The following is a 21596-nucleotide window of genomic DNA, read 5'->3' on the forward strand; positions in this document are numbered from 1 at the left end:
TTTAAAAATTATTTTTATAAGTTAATAAGACGTGGGATATTATTTTCTTATATATGTAAGTATCTGTTAAATATATGATGATAATAACAATAATATATAATAACATATGAAATAATATAAATATATATAATATAGTTAGAAGGGAAACATAAGTTGGACCTGGCGTTCCTTTTCTTATATAGAAAAATAGAACAGACCTCCGCGTTTTCTTCAAAAAACACATAAATTGGGTTGCGGATGTTTCAGGAAAAATAAAACCTAGGATGAGAGGTCCATAGGTCGGTCGATACATGATGGCCCTCAATAAAATATAAACCGGCATGTCGTGGGTTGTGCATGTTAAAAAACAAAGCCTAGATGGGGCAGCCCACAACCTAGCTGATACTTGCTGGCCCACTGATAATAAATGACACCTGTCAGCTCCCCGACTTCGTTGTAAATTTATCTTCTTTAGTAACTACGTTGAAGCACCTAAAAAAATGTAACTATGTTGACAAACCCGTGGGCCCCAATTTAGTATAGCATTAGGAGGAAGTATTTTTTTAATGAGACACTTGCTTGCGTAGGGCCATAGACCTAGTGGCCGGATTGTCTGCCTCTCCACATACAGTCCTCTCCATATTCCTCTCGTTTGTTCAACATGTTCACAACGGCAGACAGCGGCGCCGCGGCGAGCACACAAAAGCGGAGGACGAGAACGAACCACCGGAGCCGGGGAAGGCATACGGTAGTAATGGTAGATGTTGTGCCTTATTTTTACCGAAACTATTGAAATAGCCCAGTGGCTAAGTGACACTACCCGACCGTTGTTCCGCCCAGGTTCGATTCCACCTGATGCAATAAAAATATCTCCAAATTTTTTGCCTCTGCCATTATTAACATGTGGGTCCCCATTGTCATCTATGCACACCATGTCCAACACCAAAACTCTGTCCCTCGTTTTCTCTGTTATTCGCACACTCGACATTGTGTGGGCATTTTGAAAATACCATATCTTTTTGACTGTGCATCATATGAAGATGTGCTATGCATGAATGTTGATCAGCATGATGTTAACTGGCTAGTAGTTCCATTTTCGACCATGAATAAAACCTCCAACATGATGTTATCCCTTTTGAAAAGTGTGTGTTAATATAAATGCTCTGCCTCTGAAACTTGTAGTTTCTTATCTGAAACTTGCAGTTTCTTCTATAAGAATCACATTGTTTGCACTTTTATATGAATCTACATTTTTAAGTGCTAAAAATAGATCTCTAGAATTCATAAAATTCCTCATATGCTCAATACTGCAAATCTGAAATTCAAAAGACATTCATATCTAAAAGTACTCTCAAAATACGGAACACAAAACACAATTCACAACCTGCAATACTGACAACCATAAGCTCCTCCTAACAATTCACAACCTGCCCGACTATTGGGTTGGGGGCAGTCCCCTCCTATTCCTCGACGGCAGACAGTCGCCCCGTGAGACGATGTGAACGGCGAGGGAGAGGATGGCGGGGAAGCGTCACCGGGCCAACTTCTTTTCTCCTGTTGCAGTTGGGTTCGGTCAACGAAGACTCCACCGACTTTGCACTAACCTAATCTTCCATCTGCTCATGCTTACAATCAGTGTGATGGCCAATAAAATTCATGCTTACAATCAGTCTCTGAGTACTACGCCAATCACCCTAAAATAGCTCTGGACCAAAAACAAAGTTGTGACACTGTGTGCAAATAAAGAAAAATAGATTGATGCTTCTTTCTGAAAAGAGTACTCCCTAGAAAAGTGCCAATATAAGCTACTAGTATTTGGTTAGAGGATTTGCTGCCGAGAAAGATCCGTCCACAGAGAGCGCCACACATCCCACTGGTGGTGGTGGATGCCAATGCTTAGATGGAGCATGGTTGGTGTCGGTAATTTTTACTTGGCACACCTTGCACTCTGCATATATGCCGGTTCCATCCGTACATTTGTGCAGTTCCACCAAAATGCAGCTGAATAACCCTATTTGCACAGATAATGAAAAAGCATGATTACATTATAGTGTCACTAGTTGATGAAATATACACTAATAAATAGAAGAAAATATTGCGATAGTATCATAGTATGCCATGCTGCGAGGGCGAGATGGGCCCTGCACGCATCATATGGTAGGCCTCATACTGGAAATCGACCCAATTCTCCCTGATACACCTTCTACCGGTGATGAACATCAGTGTATAGCGGTAGTACAAGGAGGGGCCTTGAGACATTCCAATCTATACTTTTGTGCAGATCAACTAAAATTAAGCACCCCAGACTGCAGAAACACTTAAACATTAACAATGGGACTAGTTGATGAAACATATAATAACAAAAGAAAAGCACTTTCTTTATCTACATTGTAAATGAAATGATAGAGAGGACACTCGCTCTATTTTAATTGTATTATTACTTCATTTTATCAGTGGCACTAGGGTCGAGCAGGTGGCAAGCGAGGTGCACTATGCGTCGCAAGGATGGAGGCCAGAGGGGGCTTAGACTGGGATGCTGAAGCTGGCTCTTTCAGTCCCTATCTTCCCCCCTGATGTTTCTGTGGTAGCATTTGGGTTGTGATCCAAACTTGGTAGAGCTGGTGCTGCGTCCCCCTACCTGCCTAGCTTATGTGGCAAACTTGTCCCCTGCTAGTACTCAGTCTATTCTAGTAGTAGTTGCATAACCACCCATTTACATTGAGATGTTGTAGGATAATGGTTCTCTATGGTTGGGTTTCGTTAATGAAATCGGAGGAAACCCCCCTCTTTCGATATATATAAAAAATTAGTGGCACTAGCGGTGCCAAAACATTGCCTCAAATTAATAGTGCCACTAGATTAAGGTGCAAAATAATAACATTACTACTTTATCATGGCAGTGCCAAAACAGTAGCACAAGAGCAGACTCAACATGCGGGATCTTTGGCAAATGGTCGAACGAAAAAGGAACATACCTCGTGATGGGAACCATATCTGCACTCGACGCCATCTTAGAAGGGATGACACTAGTCACCAACATGGATGATTCAATTCATGGGACCTTTTTGTGCAGTTCACCTAAAATGAAGCAATGTCCCATGAGCTAGCAACTTCTTCTTCATTGGTTGCAATAAAATTGAGCAACATCAAGGTTGGTTGTGAAGCTCACGGAATGTTCAACTATAATTTGGATATCATTTGTGCAGTTCAACTAAGATCAAGCGAGAAATGTATATCTCTGTTTCACAAAGAGGTGGAAAGGAGGGTGACTAACAGGTGATGAAACATACATCAAATGAAAAGAAGCATGTTCCTCATCTAAATGGCGATCCTACAAGGACAGTAGCAATTTCTAAAGCAGCAACATTGCTAGATATTGGTGTGGGCATTAGGATTAACTATGACAACCGTCAAATACGACATTACTTGGTTTAACGTGTCCTTACTTTAACACTGCGACTGCTACATTTTACCAGTGGAATTACATAAGAGGGGCTCCGGGCAACAAACATCAGAATATGATATCTGGGTTGGTCCCATTTTTGTTCGGTATAGCCACCTTATACTGTGTCAAGCTAGCAAATCTAGTGCTGGACATACTCTGCTGACTTGTCCCCCAGTCCCCACTTTCTTTCTTTTTTCAACCAATAGATCGGTTTATATGGAGTTTGTACCGTGCTTCCCTTTATTTCCCTATTAGACCAAGAGACCACTTGGATACCCAGTCTCTGCTACTTTTCGTCCCCATTATTTCCTCTTTCGACCAAGTCCTAGATTCAGGTAACAAATCTTCCCCCACCCTGTGATGCCCCCGATTTGACCGTACACTAATCATGCACGCAAACATGTATGATCAAGATCAGGGACTCACGGGAAGATATCACAACACAACTCTAAAAGTAAAATAAGTCATACAAGCATCATATTACAAGCCAGGGGCCTCGAGGGCTCGAATACAAGTGCTCGAACATAAACGAGTCAACGAAAGCAACAATATCTGAGTGTAGTCATAAAGTTAAAAAAGGTGCCATAAGATGGCTAGCACAAACTGGGATACGGATCGAAAGAGGCGCATGCCTCCTGCCTGGGATCCTCCTAAACTACTCCTGGTCATCGGCGGCCATAACGTAGTAGGAGGTGAAGGAAATATGCCCTAGAGGCAATAATAAAGTTGTTATTTATATTTCCTTATATCATGATAAATGTTTATTATTCATGCTAGAAATGTATTAACCGGAAACTTAGTACATGTGTGAATACATAGACAAAACATATTGTCCCTAGTATGCCTCTACTAGACTAGCTCGTTAAACAAAGATGGTTATGTTTCCTAACCATAGACATGTGTTGTCATTTGATGAACGAGATCACATCATTAGGAGAATGATGTGATGGACATGACCCATCTGTTAGCTTAGCATTATGATCGTTACAGTTTCATTGCTACTGTTTTCTTCATGACTTATACATGTTCCTCAGACTATGAGATTATGCAACTCACGAATACCGGAGGAACACCTTGTGTGCTATCAAACGTCACAACATAAAAGGGTGATTATAAAGATGCTCTACAGGTGTCTCCGAAGGTGTTTGTTGGGTTGACATAGATCAAGATTAGGATTTGTCACTCCGTGTTTCGGAGAGGTATCTCTGGGCCCTCTCGGTAATGCTCATCACTATAAACCTTGCAATCAATGTGACTAATGAGTTAGTTGGGAGATGAAGTATTACAGAACGAGTAAAGAGACTTGCCGGTAATGAGATTGAACTAGGTATGATGATACCGGCGATCGAATCTCGGGCAAGTAACATACCGATGACAAAGGGAACAACGTATGTTGTTGGTTTGATCGATAAAGATCTTCGCAGAATATGTAGGAGCCAATATGAGCATCCAGGTTCCGCTATTGGTTATTGGTTGGAGATGTGTCTCGATCATGTCTAGTTCTCGAACCCGTAGGGTCCGCACGCTTAACGTTCGATGACGATTTGTATTATGAGTTATATGTTTTGATGACAGAAGTTTGTTCGGTGTCCCGGATGAGCTCGCGGATGTGACGAGGAGTCCCGAAATGGTCGAGACGTAAAGATCAATATATTGGAAGGCTATATTCAAACATCGGAAAGGTTCCGAGTGATTCAGGTATTTTTTGGAGTACCGGGGAGTTATGGGAATTCACCGGGAGAAGTAATGGGCCTTATTAGGCCATACAGGAAATAGAGGAGGCAGTCCAAGGGGAGGTGGCGCCCTCCCAATGGTTCCAAATTGGACTAGGGGAAGGGGGTGGCGCCCCCCTTGCCCTTTCCTACTCCCTCTCTCCTTCCTTCTCTCCTACTCCTAAAAGGGAAATGATTCTTACTAGGACTTGGAAGTCCTAGTAGGACTCCATACACTTGGCGCGCCCCTAGGGGGGCACCCTCTCTCCCTCCCTCCTTTGTATATGGGGGCAGGGGGCACCCCATAGACACACAAGTTTCTCTTAACCGTGTGCGGTGCCCCCCTCTAGAGTTACACACCTCGATCATACCATCATAGAGCTTAGGAGAAGTCCTGCGCCAGTAGCATCATCATCACCTTCACCACCCCATCATGCTGACGAAACTCACCCTCGTTCTCAACTGGATCAAGAGCACGAGGGACGTCATCGAGCTGAACGTGTGCTGAACGCAGCGGTGCTGTACGTTCGGTACTTGGATCGGTTGGATCATGAAGACGTTTGACTACATCAACCGCGTTATTGAAATGCTTCCGCTTTCGGTCTACGAGGGTACGTGGACACACTCTCCACTCTCGTTGCTATGCATCTCCTAGATAGATCTTGCGTGATCGTAGGATTTTTCGAAATTATCTCGTTCCCCAACAGTGGCATCCGAGCCAGGTCTATGTGTAGATGTTTTATGCACGAGTAAAACACAAAGAGTTGTGAGCGATAATAGTCATACTGCTTACCAGCAACGTCTTACTTTGATTCGGCGGTATTGTTGCATGAAGCGGTCTGGACCGACATTACATGACCGCGTTCATGAGACTGGTTCTACCGACGTGCTTTTGCACACAGGTGGCTGGCAGGTGTCTATTTCTCCAACTTTAGTTGAATCGAGTTTGACTATGGCCGGTCCTTGTTGAAGGTTAAAACAACACACTTGACGAAAAATCATTGTGGTTTTGATGCGTAGGTAAGAACAGTTCTTGCTAGAAGCTTGAAGCAGCCACGTAAAACTTGCAACAACAAAGTAGAGGACGTCTAACTTGTTTTTGCAGGGCTTGGTGTGATGTGATATGGTCAAGGCATGATGTGATATAAATTGTTGTATGATATGATCATGTTTTGTAACAAAGTTATCGGTGACTGGCAGGAGCCATATGTTTGTCGCTTTATTATATGCAATGCAATCGCCATGTAATTGTTTTACTTTATCACTAAGCGGTAACGATAGTCGTAGTAACAATAGTTGGCGAGACGACAACGATGCTACGATAGAGATCAAGGTGTCGCACCGGTGACGATGGAGATCATGATGATGCTTCGGTGATGGAGATCATGAGCACAAGATGATGATGGCCATATCATGTCACATATTTTGATTGCATGTGATGTTTATCTTTTATGCATCTTATTTTTCTTAGTACGACGGTAGCATTATAAGATGATCCCTTACTAAAATTTCAAGGTATAAGTGTTCTCCCTGAGTATGCACCATTGCAATAGTACTTCGTGCCGAGACACCACGTGATGATCGGGTGTGATAAGCTCTACATTCACATACAACAGGTGCAAGCCAGTTTTGCACACGCAAAAAACTCGGGTTAAACTTGACGAGCCTAGCATATGCAGATATGGCCTCGGAACACTAGAGACCGAAAGGTCGAGCGTGAATCATATAGTAGATATGATCAACATAGTGATGTTCCCCATTGAAAACTACTCCATCTCACGTGATGATCGGACATGGTTTAGTTGATTTGGATCACGTGATCATTTAGATGACTAGAGGGATGTCTATCTAAGTGGGAGTTCTTAAGTAATATTATTAATTGAACTTTAATTTATCATGAACTTAGTCCTGATAGTGTTTTGCAAATTATGTTGTAGATCAATAGCTCGTGTTATAGCTTCCACATGTTTCTATATGTTCCTAGAGAAAACTAAGTTGAAAGATGATAGTAGCAATGATGCGGACTAGGTCCGTGATCTGAGGTGTCTCCTCATTGCTGCACAGAAGAATTATGTCCTTGATGCACCGCTAGGTGACAGACCTATTGCAGGAGCAGATGCAGACGTTATGAATGTTTGGCTAGCTCAATATGATGACTACTTGATAGTTTAGTGCACCATACTTTACGGCTTAGAAGCGGGACTTCAAAAACGTTTTTGAAACATCACAGAGCATATGAGATATTCCAAGAGCTGAAATTGGTATTTCAGACTCATGCCCGTGTCAAGAGGTATGATACCTCTGACAAGTACTTTTCCTAAAAGATGGAGGGGAATTTCTCAACTAGTGAGCATGTGCTCAGAATGTCTTGGTACTACAATCACTTGAATCAAGTCGGAGATAATCTTCCAGATAAGATAGTGATTGACAGAGTTCTCTAGTCACCATCACCAAGTTACTGGAACTTCGTGGTGAACTATAGTATGCAAGGGATGACGAAAACGATTCCTGAGCTCTTCGTGATGCTAAAATATATGAAGGTAGAAATGAAGAAAGAGCATCAAGTGTTGATGATTAAACAGGACCACTAGTTTCAAGAAAAGGGCAAAGGGAAAGAAAGGGAACTTCAAGAAGAATGGCAACCAAGTTGTCACTCCCGTGAAGAAGCCCGAAGCTAGACCTAATCCTGAAACTGAGTGCTTCTTCTGCAAAGGAAATGGTCACTGGATGTGGAACTACCCCAAATATTTGGCGGATAAGAAGGATGGCAAAGTGAACAAAGGTATATTTGATATACATACTATTGATGTGTACCTTACTAGTTCTCATTGTAATCCCTAGGTATTTCATACTTGTTCGGTTGCTAAGATTAGTAACTTGAAACAAGAGTTGCAGAATAAATAGAGACTAGTTGAGGATGAAGTGACGATGTGTGTTGGAAGTGGTTCCAAGATTGATATGATCATCATCGAGCACTCCCTATACTTTCGGGATTAGTGTTGAACCTAAATAAATGTTATCTGGTGTTTGCGTTGAGCATGAATATGATTAGATCATGTTAATTGCAATACAATTATTCATTTAAGACAGAGAATAATTGTTATTCTGTTTACATGAATAAAACCTTCGATGGTCATACACCCAATGAAAATAGTTTGTTGGATCTCGATCGTAGTGATACACATATTCGTAATATTGATGCCAAAAGATGCAAAGTTGATAATGATAGTGCAACTTATTTGTGGCACTGCCGTATGGGTCATATCGGTGTAAAGCGCATGAAGAAACTCCATAAAGATGGACTTTTGGAATCACTTGATTATGAATCATTTGATTCTTGTGAACCGTGCCTTATGGGCAAGATGACTAAAACTCCGTTCTCCGGAACAATGGAACGAGCTAGTGAGTTATTGAAAATAATACATACCGATGTATGCAGTCCAATGAGTGTTGATGCTCGTGTCGGGTATCGTTATTTTCCGACCTTCATAGATGATTTGAGCATATATTAGTATATCTTCTTAACGAAACACAAGTCTGAATCATTTGAAAAGTTCAAAGAATTTCAGAGTGAAGTGGAGAATCATCGTAACAAGAAAATAAAGTTTCTACGATCTGGTCGTAGAGGAGAATATTTTAGTTACGAGTTTGGACTTCATTTAAAGCAATGTGGAATAGTTTCACAGCTCATGCCACCTGGAACACCATAGCGTAATGGTGTGTCCGAACGTCGTAACCGCACTTTATTAATATGGTGCAATCTATGATGTCTCTTACCGATTTACCACTATCGTTTTGGGGTTATGCATTAGAGACAGCTGCACTCACGTTAAACAGGGCACCATCAAAATCCGTTGAGATGACGCCTTATGAATTGTGGTTTGGCAAGAAACCAAAGTTGTCGTTTCTTAAAATTTGGGTTGCGATGCTTATGTGAAAAAGCTTCAACCTGATAAGCTCGAACCCAAATCGGAGAAGTGTGTCTTCATAGGATACCCAAAGGAAACTGTTGGGTACACCTTCTATCACATATCCGAAGGCAAAATCTTTGTTGCTAAAAATGGATCCTTTCTAGAGAAGGAGTTTCTCTCGAAAGAAGTGAGTGGGAGGAAAGTAGAACTTGATGAGGTAATTGTACCTTCTCCATCATTGGAAAGTAGTTCATCACAGAATCAGTTCCAGTGATTCCTACACCAATAAGTGAGGAAGTTAATGATGATGATCATGATACTTCAGATCAAGTTACTACCGAACATCGTAGGTCTTCCAGAGTGAGATCTGCACCAGAGTGGTACGGTAATCGTGTTCTGGAAGTCATGTTACTAGACCATGGTGAACCTACGAACTATGAGGAAGCGATGATGAGCCCAAATTCCGTGAAATGGCTTGAGGCCATGAAATCTGAGATGGGATCCATGTATGAGAACAAAGTGTGGACTTTGGTGGACTTGCCCGATGATCTGCAAGCCATAGAAAATAAATGGATTTTTAATAGGAATACGGATGCTGATGGTAGTGTTACTATTTACAAAGCTTGACTTGTCGCAAAAGGTTTTCAACAAGTTCAAGGTATTGACTACAATGAGATTTTCTCAACTGTAGCGATGCTTAAATCTGTCTGAATAATGTTAGCAGTTGCCATATTTTATGAAATCTGGCAAATGGATGTGAAAACTGCATTCCTCAAATGTATATTTCTTAAAGAAGAGTTGTATATGATGCAACCAAAGGTTTTGTCAATCCTAAAGGTGCTAACAAAGTGTGCGAGCTCCAGTGATCCATCTGTGGACTGGTGCAAGCATCTAGTAGTTGGAATATATGCTTTGATGATGATCAAAGCATATAGTTTTATACAAACTTGTGGTGAAGCCTGTATTTACAAGAAAGTGAGTGGGAGCACTACAGCCTTTCTGATAAGTATATGTGAATGACATATTGTTGATCGAAAATAATGTAGAATTTTCTGGAAAGCATAAAGGAGAGTTTGAAAGGAGATTTTCAAAGAAAGACCTTGGTGAAGCTGCTTACATATTGGGCATCAAGATCTATAGGGATAGATCAAGATGCTTGATAAGATTTTTCAATGAGTAAATACCTTGACAAGTTTTTGAAAGAGTTCAAAATGGATCAGTCAAAGAAGGAGTTCTTGTCTATATTACAAGGTGTAAAGTTGAGTAAGACTCAAAGCCCGACCATGGCAGAAGATAGAAAGAGAATGAAAGTCATTCCCTATGCCACAGTCATAAGTTCTATAAAGTATGCTGTGCTGTGTACCAGACCTATTGTGTACCTTGCCATGAGTTTGGCAAGGGGGTACAATAGTGATCTAATAGTAGATCACTGGACAGCGGTCAAAATTATCCATAGTGAGAACTAAGGAAATGTTTCTTGGTGATGGGGGTGATAAAGAGTTCGTCATAAAGAGTTACGTCAATGCAAACTTTTACACCGATCCAGATGACTCTAAGTCTCAATCTGGATACATATTGAAAATGGGAGCAATTAGCTAGAGTAGCTCTATGCAGAGTATTGTATACATAGAATATTTGCAAAATACGTGCGGCTCTGAATGTGACAGGCCCGTTGACTAAACTTCTCTCATAAGCAAAACATGATCACACCTTAGTACTCTTTGGGTGTTAATCACATAGCAATGTGAACTAGATTATTAACTCTAGTAAACCCTTTGGTTGTTGGTCACATGGCGATGTGAACTATGGGTGTTAATCACATACAGATACGAACTATTGATGTTAAATCACATGGCGATGTGAACTAGATTATTGACTCTAGTGCAAGTGGGAGACTGAAGAAAATATGCCCTAGAGGCAATAATAAAGTTGTGATTTATATTTCTTTATATCATGATAAATGTTTATTATTCATGCTAGAATTGTATTAACCGGAAACTTAGTACATGTGTGAATACATAGACAAAACATATTGTCCCTAGTATGCCTCTATTAGACTAGCTCGTTAATCAAAGATGGTTATCTTTCCTAACCATAGACATGTCTTGTCATTTGATGAATGGGATCACATCATTAGGAGAATGATGTGATGGACATGACCCATCTGTTAGCTTAGCATTATGATCGTTACAGTTTCATTGCTACTGTTTTCTTCATGACTTATACATGTTCCTCAGACTATGAGATTATGCAACTCACGAATACCATAGGAACACCTTGTGTGATATCAAAGTCACAATGTAAAAGGGTGATTATAAAGATGCTCTATAGGTGTCTCCGAAGGTGTTTGTTGGGTTGGCATAGAACAAGATTAGGATTTGTCACTTCGTGTTTCGGAGAGGTATCTCTGGGCCCTGTCGGTAATGCTCATCACTATAAGCCTTGCAAGCAATGTGACTAATGAGTTAGTTGCGAGATGAAGTATTATGGAGCGAGTAAAAAGACTTTCCGGTAATGAGATTGAACTAGGTATGATGATACCGGCGATCGAATCTCGGGCAAGTAACATACCGATGACAAAGGGAACAACGTATGTTGTTATGCGGTTTGACCAATAAAGATCTTCGCAGAATATGTAGGAGCCAATATGAGCATCCAGGTTCCGCTATTGGTTATTGATTGGAGATGTGTCTCGATCATGTCTACATAGTTCTCGAACCCGTAGGGTCCGCACACTTAACATTCGATGACGATTTGTATTATGAGTTATGTGTTTTGATGACCGAAGTTTGTTCGGAGTCCCGGATGAGATCAGGACGTGACGAGGAGTCTCGAAATGGTTGATACATAAATATCGATATATTGGAAGACTATATTCGGACATTGGAAAGGTTCCGAGTGATTCGGGTATTTTTCAGAGTACCGGGGAGTTACGGAATTCACTGGGAGAAGTAATGGGCCTTATTGGGCCATACGGGAAATAGAGGAGGCAGTCCAAGGGGAGGTGGCGTGCGCCGCCCCTCATGGGTCCGAATTGGACTAGGGGAAGGGGGCAGCATGATCAGGATACAGACCTGGGGTGGGGTCATAGGTCTGGCCTATACGTCCTACCCAAGGTCACTACCCTAGAAGATAAGATGTCCAAAATGTCGAGTGCAATCCACTCGACAATCATGTCACTCGGGAGTCCTCCTACCTACTGTCATTCGACCATCCAGATAATCACTCGACCTACCAAAGACCAGGAGTCACTCAGCATTACAACGGACAGGCGTTCACTCCGTAGTCTTTAAGGTCATTAACAACAGTTAAGGCTGGCGTTACCAGTAACGCCCCCACTTTATGTACATTAAGTCCCTTGTAATGGAGGGCGATGGGGGTCCTAACGTACTCTATATAAGCCACCCCTCTCCTCGGATACAAGGGTTCGCACCCTCTGTAACATCACGCATATAATCCAATCGACCGCCTCCGGGCACCGAGACGTAGGGCTGTTACTTCCACCGAGAAGGGCCTGAACTCGTAAAACTCGTGTGTACACCTTCACCATAGCTGAAATCTTGCCTCTCCATACCTACCCCCCTTTCTACTGCCAGTCTTAGAACCACGACAGTTGGCGCCCACCTTGGGGCAGGTATCTTAGCGACTTGTTGGTGAAGTTGCAAGTGTTTCCGATCATCATCATCATGGTTTCCGGCGGCGGATTGGCTGAGGGCCGCGAGATCCATCTCGGCGCGCTCGTTTTAGTCGTCGATGAATCAGCATGGCTTCAAGAAGCTCCCCATGACATTTAGGCGCTCCCCATCCATGGTGCGACGCACTTTCGCGCGTTCGTTCGCAGCGTCCTTCTCTGGCAGCCGTCGACTCAGTATCAGTCGGCTCCGATGGTGTCTTCCCTCCCCGATGTTTGCCGCCGCAAGTGATTCGGTCGATCGCGGCTTCAGCGGTGGGTGAAACACGTGGTGGCTCGGCATTCGGCCACCCATCAAGTCGCGACAATCGAGCCCGACGAAACTCTCCACGGCCTGTTCGATCTGTCGATTGGCTCTGCAGAGACCGCATCCGAGTGCGATAGCAGCGACCTTGCGGCTGAAGTCTTGATGGTCGATGGACCGCGTGGTCCACTTGGCTTTCATCGCGAAGACGGTGAAGATGGTGGTGGCGATCCGTCGCGCGTCCATGAGGAATACCATCCTGAACCTCTTTCTTCACAACAGAGAGAAGAACTTCGTCGCCGCAACATGGATGCACTTCACACGCCCGTCGTTGGAGAAACCCCCGAGGCTCGGGCCTTGGAAGAGGCGCGCCTAGCTAATTTGGCTGAGCGCACTCAACTGGAGAACCTGCAGCGCGCTCTCGACAAGCGTGCTCGGGAGTGGGTCCCTGAGTCCAGTCGATGGCATCTTTTCCCACCTTCGCCTAAGGTATACCGTACTCTGATTTAGAACCTCACAGCTGCGGCTCGAATAGCAGAGTCGATCCAACCTTCCCAGTCGGAGGCTGGTAGAGGGTTGATGTGGATCCGGGCCTTGCTTCGGGCAGCAGGAGAGCAGGACACAGCAGTGTCTCAGTCGCGGAATAGGATTCACAGCAGATCCGTAGTAGCGGATACAGTTCAGTCGGCCCATAGCCCTAGATCGCCCGTGCGGCGTGAAGGCCGTGGACAGTATGATCGTCAGCTCGACCGCGACAATCATCGTCGAGTGCCCACGCCTCCTCCGAGGAGTGCGTCATATGTGCCTCGGCGGAACGATGATAGACGCCGTCACAGTGGCGAGCGCAGAGCACCAGTCGACCCAAGGGAGCCAGGCTTCGATGCGGGATCCATTCTCGTTCAAGGCCTAGTCGACCGGAACAGAGCACATAGAGAAGACCCTGGTAGAGATCGTCCAAGTGGCAGAAGAGTGCATGTTTCAGGTCCAGAGTGTTTCAGCAGAGCCATCAGGGCGGCAGTGATTCCTCCCAACTTCAGGTTGGCAACTGGAGTCAGTAAGTTCACTGGAGAATCCAAGCCTGAAACTTGGCTTGAGGATTACCGAGTGGCTGTGCAGATTGGAGGCGGAAACGATGAAGTAGCGATGAAACATCTTCCCCTGATGTTGGAAGGGTCGGCCCAAGCGTGGTTGACTCAGTTGGCTCCAAGCAGTATATATAGTTGGGAAGAGCTGGCTCGAGTGTTCGTCAGAACTTTTGAGGGCACTTGCAAGCGTCCAACATGATTGACCGAGTTGCAGCATTGTGTGCAGAAGCCAAGTGAGACTTTGAGGGACTTCATTCAGAGGTGGACCACTTTGCATCACACCATTGAAAATGTATCAGAGCATCAAGCAGTGTGCGCCTTCAAGGAAGGCGTCAAATACCGAGAGTTGGTCCTAAAGTTCAGTCGGACTGGAGATATGACTCTGACTCAGATGATGGAGATAGCCACCCGGTACGCTAACGGAGAAGAAGAGGATCGACTCCGTAGCAGGAAGAGTAAGCCAGTCGGCCAAGAGGCCGGTGGAGGTAATTCCAATTGGAAACAGAAGCGTAAGGCCCAGCCGGCGGAACCCGGTGAGATTGCAGTGGTGGCTCAAGGAAAGTTTAAGGGAAAACCTAAAGGGCCCTGCCCCCTAAGAAGGTAAAGGATCAAGCAGGGAATGATGTGTTGGATTTGCCATGTCACATCCACACGAAGAAGGATGAAGAAGGTAATCTGATCTACCCTAAGCATACCACTCCACAATGTCGACTCCTGATCTAGAAGGTCCAAGAAAAACAACCCAGTGAGAAGGAGAAAGAGTCGGACAAAGATGAGGATGAAGAGGAAGACGACGGTTATCCCAAAGTTAATTCCACCCTCATGATTTTTGCTGATGTTGAGAGAAAGAGTCGGCTGAAAGTTATCAACAGAGAAGTGAATATGGTCGCTCCAGCGACAATGACCACATACCTGAAATGGTCTCAGACAGCCATCACATTCGACCAGACTGACCATCCTGCTCGTGTAGCCACCCCCGGGAGGCAAGCGCTGGTGGTCGACCCGATGGTCGGGGCACTCGACTGACTAAAGTGCTGATGGAAGGTGGTAGCGGTCTGAATATCCTTTATGCTGAAACCTTGAAGGGGATGGGCATTCCGATGTCCAAACTTAGCGAGAGCAATATGAGTTTCCATGGTGTTATCCTTGGAAAGAAAGCCAAATCGCTCGGCCAGATCACTCTCGACGTGGTTTTTGGTGATTCCAAGCATTATCATAAGGAAAAGTTGACATTTGAAGTCGTGGATTTCCAGAGTGCTTATCATGCCATTCTGGGTAGGCCTGCCTATGCACGTTTTATGGCTCGACCATGTTATGTGTACCTCAAGTTGAAGATGCCTGGCCCCAAAGGTGTGATCATAGTTACTGGCAATCGGCAGAAGGCAGAGGAATGCTTCCAGAAAGGTTCCAAAATTGCCGATGCGCAGATGGCAGCTGTTGAACTTCAAGGGTATCAGAAGAATGCAGATCCGAGTGATTTGCTCCGAGCCAAGAAGCCTGCCACGGATTCTGCATTTCAGTCGTCTGGTGAAACGAAGCCAATTCATATTCACCCGACCGATCCCAATGCCGCGCCGACTCATATATCAACGACACTCGACAGTAAATAGGAAGAAGCGCTCATCCAGTTCCTCCGTGAGAACTGGGACATCTTTGCATGGAAACCCTCTGACATGCTGGGTGTACCCAGAGGACTGGCTGAGCACCATTTGTGTGTCAACCCCAAGGCAAAACCCATCAAAGAGCACCTTCGGCGGTCCGCCGTGCAGAAGAGGAAAGCGATTGGCGAAGAAGTGGCTCAGCTGCTAGCAGCAGAGTTCATATGAGAGATCTACCACTCTGAGTGGCTTGCCAATGTAGTCATGGTCCCTAAGAAGGACGATTCACTTTATATGTGCATTGATTTCAAGCATATCAATTGGGCCTGCCCGAAAGATCACTTCCCTCTCCCCCGCATCGATCAGATTGTTGACTCGACTGCGGGGTGTGAGCGCTTGTCTTTTTTAGATGCATATTCCGGGTATCATCAGATCCGACTATATGGTCCCGATGAAATAAAAATAGCCTTCATCACCCCATTCGGGTGCTTTTGCTATGTCACCATGCCATTTGGTCTTAAAAATGCTGGACCCACATTCATGAGAATTATTCAGAAGTGCCTGCTCACTCAAATCAGTCGGAATGTGGAAGCATACATGGATGACATTGTGGTCAAGTCTCGCAAAGGTTCCGACCTATTGACTGACCTCGCAGAAACCTTTGCCAACCTAAGAAGGTATGATATCAAGCTTAATCCGTCAAAGTGCACGTTCGGAGTTCCAGGAGGAAAGTTACTCAGTTTTCTCGTTTCCGAACGAGGAATCGACGCCAATCCTGAAAAAGTTGATACCATCCTCCGAATGAAACGCCCTGTGCGAGTGCATGACGTTCAGAAGTTGACTGGTTGTTTGGCCGCCTTGAGTTGATTCATTTCTCATCTCGGTGAAAAGGCCTTGCCTCTTTACCGACTGATGAAGAAATCTGATAAGTTCAAGTGGACTGAGGAAGCTGATGCAGCGTTTGCAGAACTCAAAACCCTGCTTTCCACCCAGCCGGTGCTCGCTGCGCCAATCAGCAAAGATTCTTTACTGCTTTATATTGCAGCCACTGGACAAGTTGTCAGTACAGTACTCACGGTCGAGCGAGTAGAGGAAGGAAAAGCTTACAAGGTTCAGCGCCCAGTTTATTATCTCTCTGAAGTTTTGACTCCATCCAAGCAACGATATCCACATCATCAGAAGCTTGTCTATGGAATATACATGACCATGAAGAAGCTTGCACATTATTTCTCTGATCACTCCATTACAATCGTCAGCGATGCACCACTATCTGAAATTCTGAATAACAGAGATGCAATTGGTCGAGTGGCAAAATGGGCGATCGAACTCCTTCCATTGGATATCAAGTTTGAGGCGAAGAAAGCTATCAAGTTCCAAGCAATCATAGATTTCCTTGCCGAGTGGATTGAGCAGCAACTACCGACTCATGTTCACTCAGAGCATTGGACTATGTTCTTTGAGGGCTCCAAGATGCTGAATTGATCAGGTGCTGGGGTAGTATTGGTGTCCCCCCGTGGAGACAAGCTTAACTATGTTCTCCAGATTCATTTTGATTCCTCCAATAATGAAGCAGAATATGAAGCACTTTTATACGGGTTGTGTATGGCCATTTCACTCGGCGTCCGTCGCCTTATGGTATACGGTGACTCAAATTTGGTGGTTAATCGAGTGATGAAGGAATGGGATGTCAGAAGCCCAACCATGACTGGTTATTGCAATGCAGTAAGAAAGCTGGAAAATAAGTTTGAAGGATTGGAGCTTCACCATATACCCTGACTGAAAAATCAAGCTGCAGATGAGTTGGAAAAGATAGGTACAAAGAGAGAGGCCATTCTCCGCAATGTGTTTCTGGAACATATTCATTCACCTTCAGTTCAGGAAGATCCTTTCACTAAAGAGTCACCATAGCCCAAGAGCGCCACAGATCCGACTGAAGTCGAAATCCCAACTGTGGTCGACTTAGTCATGGAGGTTTTGGTCATCACTCTCGACTGAACAGTGCCGTACATTGCATACATTCTTAGGAAAGAACTTCCATAGGATGAAGAAGAGGCTCGACAGATCCTCCGATGATCTAAGGCCTTTACCGTGATAAAAGGACAGTTGTTCAGAGAAAGTGTAACTGGGGTCTGCCAGAAGTGCATCACGCCAGAAGAAGGCCAAATGATCCTCAATTATATTCACTTGGGGACCTATGGTCACCATGCGTCCTCTCGGACCATCGTGGCCAAAGCATACCGAGCCGGATTTTACTGGCCACGGGCCAATGAGATGGCAAAGGAAATAGTGGACAAGCGTGAAGGCTGTCAGTTTTACTCCAACATGTCCCATAAACCTGCGTTAGCTCTGAAGACAATTCCACTCGTCTGGCCTTTTGCTGTCTGGGGATTGGACATGGTTGGACCTCTGAGGACTGGCAGGAGTGGATTTACTCATGTGCTAGTGGCAGTCGACAAGTTCACCAAATGGATCGAAGCCAAGCCCATTAAAAACCTTGAAGCAAGTATAGCTGTGAGTTTCATCAGGGAACTGATATTCAGATATGGTGTTCCGCATAGCATCATCACAGATAACGGCTCGAACTTCAACTCTGATGAATTCAGAGCCTTTTGTGCTTCCCAAGGCACGAGGGTCGACTATGGTTCGGTCGCTCATCCTTAGTCGAATGGTCAGGATGAGCAAGCAAATGGATTGATTCTCAAAGGACTGAAACCCCGATTGATGCGTGACCTCAAGCATGCAGCAGGGGCTTGGGTCGATGAGCTCCCATCAGTACTTTGGGGATTGAGGACGACTCCTAATTGGTCGATTGGACGGACTCCGTTCTTCTTAGTCTACGGAGCCGAGGCCGTACTCCCGAGTGATTTGCTCCACAATGCGCCCCGAGTCAAACTCTTCTCAAAAGAGGAAGCAGAGCAGGCTTGGCAAGATGCAGTCGATCCCCTAGAAGAAGAAAGAGAGATGGCCTTGATCCGGTCGACCATTTATCAGCAAGACTTGCGTCGATTCCATGCCAGAAACGTAAGGGGTCGGGCATTTCAAGAAGGAGACCTGGTTCTTTGAGTGGACCAGCAGAAACCACACAAGCTCTCTCCTGCCTAGGAAGGCCCTTTCGTCGTCACCAAAGTGCTCCACAATGGAGCGTATCGTCTCTTCAACGTCGAGCACAACAAAGATGAGCCACGCGCCTGGAATGCGGAACTGCTCCGCCCTTTTTACTCTTAAGTATTTAGACTGGTGAGATGTAATAAGAAGTACCTTTTAGTTTGATTATCAAAAGACATGATTTTACAGTCTTCCGAATGATTGTTCTTCATTTTTTACATGTTCTAAAATCCCCCAGTGGGTATCTTAGCTGCGAATCCGTTTTGCCTAAGTCGAAGAGAAAATCCTACTGAGTGGTGAGTCTGCCTCTCACTCGGGGGCTTAACTGCAGTCCAGTACTCGCGTAAGTAATAAAAAATCCTACCGAGTGGTGAGTCTACCTCTCACTCGGGGGCTTAGCTGCAGTCCAGTACTCACCTAAGTAATAAAAAATCCTACCGAGTGGTGAGTCCGCCTCTCACTCGGGGGCTTAGCTGCAGTCCAGTACTCGCCTAAGTTTAAAAAGTTCCATCAAACGGTACGGGTCGGCCATGACCCCCCCTCCCGGGGCCGCACCGTCAAGAAGAAGGATGAGATTGTGAGAGCAATCTTCCCGCTCGAGAGCTTAGCTGCAGTCCAGTACTCGCCTAAGTTTGAAAAATCTTACTGAGTGGTGAGCAATCCTCCCACTCGAGGGCTTAGCTGCAGTCCAGTACTCGCCTAAGTTTGAAAAATCCTACCGAGTGGTGAGCAATCCTCCCACTCGGGGGCTTAGTTGCAGTCTAGTACTCGCCTAAGTTTGAAAAATCCTACCGAGTGGTGAGCAATCCTCCCACTCGGCGGCTTAGCTGCAGTCCAGTACTCGCCTAAGTTTGAAAAATCCTACCGAGTGGTGAGCAATCCTCCCACTCGGGGGCTTAGCTGCAGTCTAGTCCTCACCTAAGTTTGAAAAATCCTACCGAGTGGTGAGCAATCCTCCCACTCGAGGGCTTAGCTGCAGTCCAGTACTCGCCTAAGTTTGAAAAATCCTACCGAGTGGTGAGCAATCCTCCCACTCGAGGGCTTAGCTGCAGTCCAGTACTCGCCTAAGTTTGAAAAATCCTACCGAGTGGTGAGCAATCCTCCCACTCAGAGGCTTAGCTGCAATCCAGTACTCGCCTAAGTTTTAAAAACCCTTCCGAGTGAAAATTGACCTTCTCGCTCGGGGACTTGGCAAAGTGCGGGCCGGCCACGACCCCCACTCCAGAGATGCACCATCAAGAAGAAGGACGAGATTGAGCGTGCCGCCAAGGCGAGCCACTTTCAGGAACGTCATGACCATTGCTGAATACCTCATTGATGAGCTGACCGGCCCCGCCGAATGGTGCTGGTCGACCACGACACCCCCCCCGGGGGGGGGGGGGGGGCTGCACCGTCAAGAGGAAGGACGAGATTGTGCACACTGTCAAAGGTCCATCCAACGGCTGGCACCAAGGTAGACGGCCGACAGGAATGTCAAGACCATTGCTGAGTGCCTTGCTGATGAGCTGATCAATGTTGCTCAAGGTTCGTCCAACTGGTCGACTGCTGATTCTTCTTCAGAAGCTGCATCAAGCGAACAGAAACCAATCCGAGAGGAGAACGAATTTCACTCGAAGATAAATGCAATATATTCAAAGATAAATCCAAAGATTCCTAATCGCAGATTAAAGTACTCGGGCATCAGGCCCGAAGGAGTTTTAACAATTACAAAATCACTCGGCATTCTGAGGCAAATAAAGGTGAAGCATAATGTTTTTCAGTCACTCGGCGGGAGAAGGACTGGCCGGATCGCAGAAGCTGTCGAGGTCGATGCTGTCGGCAATACGAGTGGCTGCCTCGAGGAAGGTGTCCATGAAGGACTGGAAGGAGTGCTTCTTAGCATTCGCTACCTTGAGGGTAGCCAGCTTGTCTTCCTTAGCCTCCTTGCAGTGCACTCGAACCAATGACAAGTCGACGTCAGCACCACAGCGAGCAGAGGACTTCTTCCACTCTTGCACTCAGCCAGGAATCTGATTAAGTCGAGTCATCAGCGACTCAAGGTCTTGAGAAAGTTCCACCCGAGGCTAGAGTTTAGTGTCCACTCGGGTCATCGCCGCCTTCAGTCGAGCCAGATAAGCGACTGCACCATCCAAGCGCGACTCCAATCGCAGCAGGTTCATTGCAACGTCATCTTTCATGGGACAATTGATGGGGTCGAGACCTGTCTCGACCCACCCGGTTTGAGCTTCAAAGTCCTGACAAAGTTCTGTCCCATCGGGAAGAACGATGAGTCGACAATATAACAACAAACTTCAGTCGACAACAAATTAACCAGTCAAATGACCATACCTTCAAGCTTCAGAACAAGTTTCGCGGCAAGTTGTTCCAGATAGGACTCTAGCTTGTCTGTCTTGGTTCTGAGGCCGCCAACTTTAGTTGTCAAGTTCTCCTTGTCCTTCCACAGCTGCTCGACTTCTTGATTAGCTTCCGAGATAGCGGTCTTCAACTTCGCGTTCTCCTCCTACAATTTGCCGACTGAAGCCAGCTTCTGGTCCGCAAGTTTCATCGTCTCACGTGCTTCTTTCTGAGCAGCAGCAAGGTCCATGTCCTTCTTCTCCAAAGCCTCCTTCATCCTCTCTAAAGAAACAACACTCTTCAAATGAGCCTGAAGTTGGCGATTTTTACTACGCACATCTTCTTGTGTGAAGTCACTCGGTTCAAAGAGACTGAAAGAAAAAGCAGTGCGAAGTGCGAGCTACAAAGCAGACAAGACGGTCGAATGATTACCTCCCATGATGGCTGTCTCTTGTTGAGCAGTCTTGAGATTCTTCTTTGCGAGTTCAAGGT

The sequence above is a fragment of the Triticum aestivum genome, chromosome 3B (genome assembly GCF_018294505.1).
Source record: "Triticum aestivum cultivar Chinese Spring chromosome 3B, IWGSC CS RefSeq v2.1, whole genome shotgun sequence".
NCBI classification, from domain to species: domain Eukaryota; kingdom Viridiplantae; phylum Streptophyta; class Magnoliopsida; order Poales; family Poaceae; genus Triticum; species Triticum aestivum.